The following is a 13,144-nucleotide window of genomic DNA, read 5'->3' on the forward strand; positions in this document are numbered from 1 at the left end:
ATATCCCTCCTTCCCTACTCCTAGACAGCCACTCCATATAATAAATAGTATTTTTTAAAGACAAGAAAAGAAAAAGAGGAAAAATCACCATAACCGATCAATACACTGAAAGGTCTGAAAATTTGTGAGATGTCCACTTGTGGCCTCTCAACTCTGCAAAAGAGTGGGGGTAGAGTGTCTTCTCTTATTTCTTCTTTTGAGCCATATTTGTTTTTTAGAATTTTGCAACATTCACTTTTGATTTTTTTGTGTGTGGTTTTTCTTTATTCTTATATTGTTGTAGTCGTTATGCATGTTGTTTTCTTGACTCTGCATCAGTTCATGGAGATCTTTCCATGGTTCTCTGTATTCATTATAGCCATCATTTCTTATAGCACAATAATATCCCATGACATTCGTATGCCACACTTTGTTTAGCTATTCCCCAATTGATGGACATCTGCTTTATTTTCAATTCTTTGCCGTCACCAAAAATGTTATCAAAAATATTTTGGTGTACATGAAGTTTTTTTCTTCTTACCAATGACTTCCTTGACTTCCTACCACTGGATTTTTGGATCAAAGGATCTGGATATTTTAGTCACTTGGTCTGCACAATCTGTAAATGCTTTTCAAAATGGTTGATTCACAGCTCAATTGGTAATGAACTAGTATGTCCATCTTCCCACAAACCCTCCAAGGTTTGCTATTGTCATCTTTCATCATCTTTGCCAATTAGCAGGATGTGAGTAAAACCTCAGAATTGTTTTGATTTGCACTTCACTTGTTATTAGTGCTTTGGAGGATTCTTTCATGTGATCATTAGTAGTTTCCAATTTTCCTTTGGAGAACTATTTGTTTATATGTTTATCTATAGTATCCACTCATATCTCTTTGTCTATTTGGGAGGCTTCACTCTCTGAATGGAACTCATTGCTTCTTTCTTTTAATCATGGGTTCCCTACCAATGAAAAATCAGCCCAATTGAATTTTGTTTGGTTTTTTTGGCACTCTCCCCATATTAACTCAAGTTTACTTAGGCTCCCAATATTCTCTCCTGCAAGTAGCAAAGAAGGAAATATAAACCCTTAAATAGAGCAATGTTTTAACTTACCCCAAATTAGAATAAAACCATAGGACACATAGTTCCTCCCCAAAGCTGACAATAAGTGGCAGGGAGTTTGAGTGTGCCAAGTATCTCCTGAATCTTGAACACTACCACCTTCCACACCACCTGGTTGACTTTTGTTACTAAATAAGTCACAGTAACTAGATCTGACATGAAGCTTCACCCCAAAATTGATGATAGACCTCCTTCCCTCCTTCTTTACAGTCCCAGTATGGTCCAGTGCGTATGAATCACATAGAGCACGGGATGATCGAGGAAGTATTTCAATTACTGGGCTTTGGTATCTCATGGATATGTGCTCTATGCACTTATGGCCAGGTGCTTATACTTGCCTCTGTTGCTGAGAAGCAGAAGAATGAGAACAATTTCTCTCCTTTCCAACTCCTCTGAAGTCAAGGAAGAGAAAGCCCTCTACAAAGGGAGAAGGGTCCAAAAGAAGGCAGTCATTTTCATAGCCATGATAGAGCACAGAGCAGGGGGATTTCTGCCACCAAGAGGCAGCTCCCACTGCTCAATTTCCACTCATATTTAGCAGCCCTAGTCACAGGGGACCAATCAGGAGTTCCCTGCGTTATTCCTGAAAAGGGCGTATCTTGTAGCAAAGAGTCAGAACTCACATCCAGCTCCATGGGAGTAGTCCTATGCCAGCAAGTCACTAAACTGCTATAGACACAAAACTGGACTTTGTCCCTAGTACTATGTGGCTAAGGCTTCTCTTAAGTCTTACATAATGGCATGAGGAGAACTTTTTAACCAAGTCCTAAATATTAAACCTTAGAAGGATAGACAGACTTCCTGTCTGAAGACTCTTCACAGAGCCCTGGCAGGTGTGGCAGGACAGTGAAGAAAGGGATCTTTTCTGACTGTTCCCATCCCCTCACCCCTCATGAGCCGGTCTCATTATGTTTCCCATCACCTCTAGCACAAAAATGCATACATAATGGAAATATTCAGTCCTGCTAACATAGTCAGGGATAGTCTTTTGATGGGGAGGGATTAATTATGATCTCAGGGAATGAGAAACAGCTAATGAGGAGCAGATGAAAGGGAGCAGCTGGTTGGGGCAAACAGCTTCTTACCCATGGCCCCTAGTTTGCCCCTTAGAGAATCACTATTACCCTCTCTGGGGATAAATGGCAGATGCATGACAGAGCATTTATTTAGCACTTGCTATATGCTAGGCACTGTGCTAACCCCTGAGAATGCGATTACAAGCAAAGCAGACTACTCTCAAGAAGCTTCCATACTAATAGGGGAAGACGACATGCGAAGGAATGCTGAAAAGGAATGGGAAGGAGAGTGTGCCCCCACAGGGATATGGCTGAGGGTAAGCATGTGGAGATGTCTGGAGAGTGAGTTGAACATGGCTCACATAAGTTCACAGATTTCAGGCTGGAAGGGACCTCAGAGATCATCTGGTCCAACTCCCTCATTTTACAGACAAGAAAACCGAAGCACACCCTTCACTGTCCCTTCTATCCATAAAAACCCAAACTATACTTTAAGACTCAGCTCTAATTCTACCTGCTCCATGAAGTCTTTCCTGAATACTCCAGGTCATACTGATTTCCCCCTTTTCTGATGTTCTATAGCAGGAGCCCAAACCACTAAGCTAATCAGTCATCACATACTCTCTTGTCTTGTTCTCAATTCCCTCTACACTAGAAGGCTTGTGTAGCAGCAAGAGCTGTGGTCTTGGCCACAGAAGACCTGAGTTCAAGTCCTGATTCTGATGAGCTATGTGGCCTTGGGCAAGCTACTCAACCAACTTGTGCCTCAGTTTCCCCATTTGTAAAATCAGTATAATAATATTTGTACTGATTACCATACTTGGCCACCTGGATACAGGTAGGTCTTGTCTCTCCAGATAATCTATGAGCCTCTGGAGGGTAGGGACTATTTCCTATTCTCTTCTACTATGCCTAACAGAGGACTTCTGGCAGGCCAGCTGGCATAGTATGTTTATCATTCCTCCTTTGATGCCTCATTGTAGAGGAGGACACACTGGAGCCTGTGAGGTTATGGCAGCAGAGGACAAGATCTGCCAGGTCCTACTATATTGAAAAGTTTTCCAGGAAGGTCCCAGGGATTGATCATAGCTTCTATTGTCCAATGACCAGCCCAGCTAATTTGGGAGAGACCCATGGCCAGAAGGCTGAGCACTAGATGACTGATTTACTTTTGGCCATAAAAACTCAGGAAAACTGAGATAAATGGAATCACTAATCTATTGAATACACTTAAGAATACATTTGACTACACACAAGGGAATGTTTTATTTCTCTATATAAATTTTAGACTACAGTTGTATGTAGAAACAGAGCTGTCTCAGCTTCTAGACTCTGCTCTGACATTTCCTTGCTGTGGATATGACCTTGGACAAGTCACCTAACTTCTGTAGGTCTCACTTTATACAATCACAGGCCCCTTCATAGGATCATAGATCTGGAGGTTTTATAGTTGAGGAAACTGAGGCCCAGGAAATTTAAGTTCCTTGCCCAAGGTGTGCCCAAGGTTGTGCAGCTAGTAAGTATTCAAGGCAAGATTGGAGCCCAGGTCTCTGTAACTCCAAATCTAACATTATTCACAACAATTCTGTAAAATTAGGAGAGAAGTCTTCTGGAGACTTTTCCGACTTGAAATCTAGGATCCTATGATTAGATTAGCAGTTCTCTGCCTTTTCAAGTATGAGGACCCCCCCTTTTGTTAACATAAATAATTTTCTCTGACATCTCCCCAACCACACAATAATAATTGTACTATTAATATCCATTGATTGAGAAACCACTTCATGACAAAAACATCCACTAGGAATACAGTAATATTTTAAATAAATTTGTATTTTATTAATCACAACAGCAGCACCATAGATTTGAAAAGCAGGAATGTAGATGTGTGAGACACATTTATGGAGTCTCCAGAAGGTGTGTTTTGCTTATTTGTTATGCTGAGTCACACTGAATATGTTTTCCCTCATATTTTGCTGGAGCTAAATAAAGAGCAAAATGACAGCGTTGGTACACACATAGATTTTTACTTGCAGCCTTCCCCACTAAGGATGCCCCTGTTCTGAGGCCCTGATTTACTGATTGGAGAGCCTCTAGCTGGGGCCCCTGGCCATGCCTACTTTACTCCCTATTTCAAGCATTCTCTGGACTCCTTTCCCTCCACACCAGCATCTTGCCCCTGGGTGAGTTCCATCTTTTTAGCTTCCCTTTGGGCATTTTCTTTGGCCATTAGAATGTAAGCTCCTTCAAGGCAGGGACTGGCCTTTATCTGTATCCTTAGCACTTAGCACAGTGGGACATATAGTAAGCATTTAATTCTTACTCTATCTATTTATCTACCTATCATTTATGTATCTTTTTTGCTAATCTAGCTATATATGTCTGTCTGTCTGTCTTTTTGCCAGTCTATCTTTGTGTGTCTGTCTGTCTATTTGCCTATCGGTCTGTATCTATCTATCATCTATTTGACTGTCTATTTGCCTGTCTCTACCTATCTATCTATCATCTGTCTGTCTGTCTCTATCTGTCTGTCTCTCTGTCTGACTGTCTATTTGCCTGTCTGTATCTATCTTATCATCTATCTGACTATTTGCCTATCTCTATGTCTGTCTGTCTGTCTGTCTGTATCTATCTGTCTGTCTGTCTGTCTCTCTGTCTGTCTATTTGCCTATCTCTACCTATCTATTATCTGTGTGTCTGTCTGTCTCTATCTATCTGTCTATCTGTCTGTCTGTCTGTATCTATCTATCTATATATCTATCTGTCTGTCTGTCTGTCTGTATCTATCTATCTATCTGTCTATCTGTCTGTTTCTCTGTCTGTCTGACTGTCTATTTGCCTGTCTCTGTGTGATTGTATCTATATGTATGTGTATATGTATGTATGTATCTATCTACTTCTATATCTCTATCTATCTATCATTTTTGTATCTTTCTGCTTATCTATGTATCTATCTATATCTGTCTGCTTGTCTATCATTTATCTGTCTGTCTGTCTATTTGCCTGTCTGTATCTATGTACTTGTCCATCTATCTATCACTTATCTGTCTGAACTATTTGCCTATCTCTACCTACCTACCTATCTATCTACCTATTCATGTATCTATCTATCTGTCTATTTATCTATGATCACCATGTAGATGTCCTTGATGGGCACACTTTGTTTTCGACAGGGCTGTGGAACAGGCTGCTAATTAGCCACTTGCTACACACAGGAGAGAAATTAAAGGGTTCACTTGGCAGAAGGATTCTTTACAAAAAGATGTACTGCAGACACAGCATTGAATGGGAAGGCAGCACTGTGCTATGGAAAAAGCTTTGGAGGCTCTGGAGGCAGAGGACTTGGGTTCAAATTCTGCCTCTGCTGCTCATGACCTGTGTGATCTGGAACAAATCATGTAACATTGCCAGACCTCAGTTTTCCTCATCTGTAAAATGAGGAGGTTGGATTCCATGGCCAATGAAGTCCTTTCTACTTTGAGAGCTATGCTCCTTTGGAGTAGAAATTCACTGTCAGGGGTGGTGGGTACGCTGTTGGCTTTGGTGGAGAAAACAGTGGTGTGGGAGTATAGTTTAGAAGCACAGGAAGAGGAGTCAGCCCGGCCCTTGAGGGTCTGGCCTTTCCTTTGAGGTAGTTGAGGAGACGGGAGGAGAGGGTGCCAGGGGTGGCAGTCCCAGGGTGAGTGTGCCAACCTGGGGTGGTAGCCCCAGGGTGACGTGGCTAGTAAATGATCATAAAGCAAGGTGTGGGAACAGTGGTTGCCAAGAGGAGGAATCCTTACCCAACCTCCATGTTATAGACCTGGGGCATAATCCCCTTCAACCCGGGGCTATTCGCAGTTCAAATTAATTGCAGAGCACTTTGACAATACCCAGTTCCCTAGTACATTTAAAATAAAATTCAACTGATGACAATTTGATTTCTATTCGGCTTTTCCACAGATCAAACCAGTCTTTCCAACCCCAGTACTACCCCTGAAAGCACTGGGCCCCGGACATGGATTTTCAGTAATCCATTGTCTGTAACCAAATGGGGGGAGGGGCATGAGATGCCTAACCTTCCTGAGTGAACAAGCTGCATGAAAGCACTTGACAGCATTCATGTCTTTGTGCCAATGGAGCAGCTAATTACAAAGGAGTCTTCTTTATCATTAAAACAGGCTTACGCAGGACCTCTGCTTGGGAAAGCTGTTAAGACCTAGAATGGTTGGATGCACCATTCTTGAAAATACCCAGAGACTGTTCCTTTAAAAGAGCATTCCATGGGGGCTCTCTTCATTGACTGAGTGATTCTGTATAGGAGGGTAGAGGGAGGGAACAGCTATTTATTAAGCAAATACTGTCACTTGAATAGATGCCCTTTCATGGAATCTATCAAAACTCTGATTTCTTTCCCCTTGGACAGCTCAGTAAGTGTTTCAGCTATAAGGAATGTATTTCATATTTAGCAGTGAAACAACATGGAGCTTTGATTTTTTAAACTTGTTTTCTACTGTGTAACTTGAATCCATTGGAGGCTGGAGTGGTAGACAGAGCTCTGGAACTTTATAGAAGTTTGCAGGAAAAATTAAGCTCTTTTCTATCTCTGTTATTCCTTTCTCAGTTTCCACATCTGTAAAATGGGAAATCTAGATAAGATGGTCTTTAAAGTCTCTTCCAACTTTGGAGTCTATATTTCTGAAGATGCAGAACCCAATAGTCATCAGATTGAGTAGAATCAGGTATTTGCTATCATTCAGTCCTCAATTAAAAAAAAACATTTTCCTGGGGCTTTTGGGTATGGCCTTTTCTTTACCCAGATCCAATCACTGGGGACCAGCTAAGAGCAAAACTTTTCACTAGTGGTCAGGGTAGGGAAAAAGGAAAATGAGGAAAAGAGCTCACTTTTTGATCATGCAGCCAGGTGGCGCCACAGTGCATAGAGGGCTGGGCCTGGAATCAGGAAAATTCAACTTTGCAGTTCAAATCCTGCCTCAGACGCTTACTAGCTGTGTCATCCCTGTGCCAGGCACTGGGCTGGGCAGCTGGGAATGCAAAGATTCAAGTGAAACAACCCCTGCTCTCAAAAAGATTATAACCTATTTAGGGGAAAAACACGAACATAGATAAATAGGTGGGAAACAAATACAAAGTGAAATGAGGGAAGAATCAGAAAGAATTTTCTGTAAGAGTTGAGCTTTGATTCTGCCTGCTCAAAGTGAGGGGGAACACATTCCAGGAATGGAGAAAGCCTGTGCACATAGACCTGAGGTGGGTTGTGGCATAGGGGGCTGGGTGAGTGGTGGGGTTGGCACTGAGAAATGGCTGAGGGACAGTCATGTTTAATCAGCCTGGAAACAGAGACATGGACCGGATTGTGAAGGGTTTTAAATACTGAATAGAGGAGTGGGGCTTTATCCTAGAGACAAGAGGGAGCCATGGAAGCTTCTAGAGCAGGAAGGGAAATATGGTTAGATCTGGGCTTTAGGATGTCACTTTGGCAGCTGCAAAGAAGATGGATTGGAGGCAGGAAGACCAATGAAGAGGCTATTTTAAGACCAGGAGACCCAGGCCTTCCTTACCACAGCCCTGTGAGGTAGGGAGCATATTTCCTCTTTTCCTCATTACTCAGTTGAGGCAATTGAGGTTTATGGAAATGAAGTCAGGGGCCCACCTTTCCCTCCAATGTAAAAAGTTTAAGAATTAAGGTTCAAGGCCAGATCTCCTGACTCCAAATTCGTTATTCTTTTCACTTCATCACAGCTTTCCCAAGTACAAGAAGATAAGTTTTTAGGAGCATAAGATCGTAGCTACTGGCCATGCCATTTACTGTTCTTTGGCAAATCACTTCACCTCTCATTTGCCAAAAGAAAGGGTTGGGTGAGTTGACTTCCAGTGTCCCTGTTGTACTGCCTAAATCAGAATCATTCAAAATTCTTTTCAGGAGAAAAGAATAACAAGATGAGCTATTCTAAGTTCATGATTTATGATTCAAAGATCATTGGTATCAAACTCAAATGGAAACATCCTTGTGGCCACTTATTGACTTAGAAAACCACAAAGTGACATTATCTATGTCACATTGTATTTTTATATATTGTGTTACACATTTCTCAATTACATTTGAGTCTGGTTCTGGCTACATTCAGGAACTGCATTGCTGCTTGCTCAAGGGCTGGGAGTTAGATACCTCTGATACAGTCAGTTCTAGTTTATAGATGATAGGGGAGTCAATCTACCCAAGATTATACAGATAGTAAGTAAGTAGCAGAGACTCAAATCTAAGCCTTCTTACTCCAAATCCAGTCCTCTTTCCCCACCAGGCTTCTTCCTATGTAATATTAGAGCTTTAGTGGGGAAGAGTTATACTTTTATGCTATTCCTATATCATTATAATGAACCAAAAATATTAAGTGCCTACTATGTGCTAAGTATATTAAGATAATATGAAGACTACTAAAAACTTCCTCTCCCTCTGCACAGTCATCAGAGCCAAGAGGAGCTGGTTCTGCCTCTTTTTCTCCCTTTTGGAGATCTTTCAAGAAGTCCTGGGGTAGGGGCAGCTAGGTGGCACAGTGAGTAGAGCACCAGGCCTAGAGTCAGGAAGACCTGAGTTCAAATTTGGCCCCAAACACTTGACACTTACTAGCTGTGTGACCTTGGGGAAGTCACTTAACCCCAATTGCCCTCCCTTCCCCGCTCCAAAAAAAAGTCCTGGGGTAATTTGTATAACCCTGCTCAGTGTTCCAGAGAGAAAAAGGAAGATGGAGAGGGGGAAAGAACAAGAGGGGCTCAAATCCCTAAGACTCAGTGGAGGTGCTAATTTGTGGGAGAGGAACACCATCCAGGTTCTCAAGGTTGTGCAGTAGATTGAGTGTTAGACCAGAAGTCAGGATGACCTGAGTTCAAATCCAGCTTCAATCAATTATTGTGACCCTGGTCAAGTCACTTAATGCCTGTCTGCCTCAGCTTCCTCATTTGTAAAATGGGGATAATATTAGGACCTATCTCCTAAGGTTGTTTTATTAAATGCCTACTATGTTCCAGGCACTGTGCTAACATTAGGGATACAAAGAAAGGCAAAAGATAGTCCCTGCTCCAAGGAGCTTGCAGTCTAATGGAGGAGACAAAATGCAAATTACTATGTGCAAACTAAAATATATGTGTGTATATGTATATGTATGTGTGTATATATATATATGTATATATATATATATATATATATATATATATATATATATATATATATATATATATATATATATATACACACACACATACACACACACACACCAGGGTAAATTGGAGGCAATCTTAAAGGAAAGGCACTGAACTAGAAGGTGGCTGTGCAGTGAATAGACCACTGGGCCTAGAGTCAGGAAGACATGAGTTCAAATCCAGCCTCGGACACTTACTAGCTCAGACACTTACCTGGGCAAGTCATTTTACCCTGTTTGCCTCGGTTACCTCATTTGTAAAATAAGCTGGAGAAGGAAATGGCAAACTACTTCAGTATCTTTGACAAGAAAACCCCAAAAGGGGTCATGAAAAGTCAGACACTACTAAAAATGTCTTAATAAGAACACTGGACTGGGATAGCGAGAAGCTTGAGTCAAGGAAACTAACCACCAGACTATTTCAGTAATCCAGGTGGAAGGTGATGGGGGCCTGCACCAGTGTGGTAGATGTGTGACTAGAGAAAAGGGGATGCGTATGAGAGATGTTGGAAAAGCAGAAATGATAAATTTTGGCAGCAGATTGGACATGGGCGGGGTGAGGAGGAATGAGGAATTGAGGATGACATTGAGATTATGAGACTGAATGACTGGGAAGATGATGGTGTCCTAGATGGTAATAGGAAAGGTCAGAAGAGGGGTAAATTTGAGGAAGAAAGATAATGAGTTCTGTTTTGGACATGTTGAGTTTGAAATGCCTAAGGGCCATCCAATTTGAGGTGTCCAATAGGCAATCAGAGATATGAGACTGGAGGTCAGGAAGAGGTTAGGGTTGAATAAATAGATGTGAGAGTCATCTGCATAAAGATGGTAATTGAATCCATGGGAGCTGATGAAATCACCAAATGAGATAGTATAGAGGGAGAAGAGAAGAGGGCCCAGGACATACCATTGGTGATATCTATAGTTAGCAGATATAAGTGGATGAGAAATCCAGCAAAGGGGACAGAGAGGGAATGGGTCAGGCAGGTGGGAGGAAAAATAGGAGTGAACGATGTTATGAAAACCTGGATAGGAGAAAGTTCCAGAGAAGAGGGTGATCAAAAGAGGTCAAGAAAGATGAGGATTGAGACAAGGCCATTAGATTTGGCAATTAAGAGATCATTAGCAACTTTAGGAAGAGCAATTTTGGGCAAATGATGAGGTCAGAAGCCAGACTGCATGGTATTTAGAATGGGGCTGAAAAAGGAGCTCCAGAGAGCAGGAATAAGAACCAAGGAATCCAGACACCAAGAAGGAAGTCACAGCTAGAACGGAGACACTGACTCTAGATGTACTGATGGTTTAATTTATAGAACCCCAGTGCTTGGCACAGTACCTGACACACAATAGGAATAGTGTATGACCTGGACATGTGACTTCACTGCTATAGGGAACTCCCTGCCAAGGGAAGGCCTTCCACTACTGGGGACTGACACGTTCTTTACCACTTAGGAGTTTAGAGTTGCCTAGAGAGAGCACTTAGAGTTTAGGTGGACTTGCCAAGGATTACACAACCAGTACATGCCAGAGGTAGGCCTTAGTCTCAGGAACTGAGTTAAAAATCCTCCTCTGCCACTTACTGAGAGTGTGACCTTGGGCAAATCATTTAAATTTTCTTTACTTCGGTTTCCTCATCTAGGAAATGAAGGGGTTGGGCTAGAACTCCAAAGTCCCCATTCCCTCTTCCTTTGTTGATGAGTAAGATGGCTCATAGGTCCTTCTCTTTGATGAGAGTCAGCTTCGGCAGCAATTCTCAAGTCTAGCCTCTGCCCACAGAGAAGGTAGCTTCCGTTCTTGGGCATAGGTCAAAGACCAAATCCCATTATCCCAGATGGTTTGCTTTATCTGAGACCAGCCATGAATCACCAGCTTTTTAGAAATACTTTCCTGTTTCTGTTCTCACAAACATAGTGATGTGAAGGGTACTTGGCACGTGAAGCTGGGGCCAGGCTCCTTTCTGGCTGTCTGAGGGTCATTCATTTGGCTTGCCCTGAAATACCGTTTGCTGAGTAGCGTGCATGCCTAACAATCTGGGCTTTTAAGAAAATCAGAGCTAAGGAGATATTTGGGCACAGGAAGGCTGGGGAGAGTAGCAAGTGGAAACTCCTGTTTTCCGTCAATCAAAGTAGGGGTGGGACTGAGGGGCCTCTGTCAGCCAGAGAGATCGGCAAAGCTTGGAAGGAGCTAGAGAGGAAGGAAAATCTTCAAGAAGAGGCAGTACCAGAACAGTGGAGGCAGAGGAAGCCAGGTGCTTAGAGAGCCTCTATTGCAGCTACTGATTTTATGCAGATGTGGAAACGGAGGCTCAAAGAGGGGGAAGAGGACTTACTCAGGGTCACATAGCTAGTAAGTAGCAGACTCAGAGCCTTTCATTTCAAATCTAGTATCTCTACCGGTATCTGGGGGTATGCTGGAATCAACTTGTTGAATTTCCAGTATGAGCATTTATACCTTGGAAATCAGCAAATGCTACAAGTTGGGGCTTGATATAATAATTATTTTAATTGATTATAATGTTAGTAAAATTTAATAATTATTATAATTAATAATAATTATAATTAATTATAATTTTATTATAATATATTAATAAGCATTTATATAGTGCCTACTATGTGCCTGGAGCTGTACTAAGTGCTTTACAAATATTATTTAATTTGATCCTCACAAAAACCCTGGGAGGTAGGTGCTATTATAATCCCCATTTTACAGTTGAAGAAACTGAAGCAGACAGAGGGTAGGTGATTTGCTTAGTTGCTTCATTTGTGTCCAATTCTCTTTAACCCCATTTGGGGTTTCCTTGGCAGAGATACTAGAGTGGTTTGCCATTTTCCTCTATAGCTCATTTTACAGATAAGGAAACTGAGACAAACAGAGTGAAGTGACTTGCCTAGGGTCACACACCTACAAAGTCTGAGACCTGATTTGAACTCAGGAAGAGTCTTCCTGATTTTAGGCCTGGTGTTCTATCCACTGCACCACCTAGCCCTAATTACTCCTTGCTTTTCATCACTCTGTTCCAGGCTCTGAGTTAGGCTCCATGGGTATAAAGACAGAACAGGAATTGTCCCTTTCTTCAAGGAACTTAGTTTCTCAGGAAAGACAAAATATATATGTATAAGAATGAACAAAATATATAGAAAATAAATACAAACTATTTTGGGCGGTGGGTGGGAGATGAAAGGACTATTATAGGAATGAAGAAAGGCTTCATGTAGACAGTATTTCTGAGACTGAGCTTTGAAGGAAGCTAGGGAGTCTAAGAGGTGGAGGTTGGGAAGGGAGGGCATTCTAGGTATGGGGGACAGCCTGTGCAAATTTCCAGAGGTGGGAGATGGCGTATTGTACATGAGGAACAGAAATTAGGCCAATTTGGGTGAAATGTAGAATGTGTGAAGGCAAGGCATTTATAATAGGACTGGAAACGTAGGTGGAGAAAGACTTTAAATGCCACAAAGAAGAGATTGTGTTTGATCCTGGAGGTCATAAAGAAGAAGAGGAGTTTGTAGAGTAGAGGAGTGACCTCTATTTTAGGAAAATCACCTAGGTAGCTGTGTAGTTGACAGATTTGAGAGGGAAAAGACCTGAGGGAGAGAGAGAGTAATCAGGAGGCTATAGTAGCCACCAAGGCAAGAGGTAATGAGGGCCTCAGCTGGAGTGATGATGACCCAATCTCATTGCCCCAGATTTCCCTATAAGAAACTAGATGATATCCAGTATCAGGAGAAATGAAGAAAGGTGAGATGCTTCATAGGTCTGGGAGAGGACTTCTAGAAGCCCTCCTTGACCCTTAGCAGTTCAGAATCTTTTCCTTCTCAGACACATAAGACCTAGTC

This window comes from Trichosurus vulpecula, chromosome 8 (genome assembly GCF_011100635.1).
Source record: "Trichosurus vulpecula isolate mTriVul1 chromosome 8, mTriVul1.pri, whole genome shotgun sequence".
In the NCBI taxonomy this organism is placed as follows: domain Eukaryota; kingdom Metazoa; phylum Chordata; class Mammalia; order Diprotodontia; family Phalangeridae; genus Trichosurus; species Trichosurus vulpecula.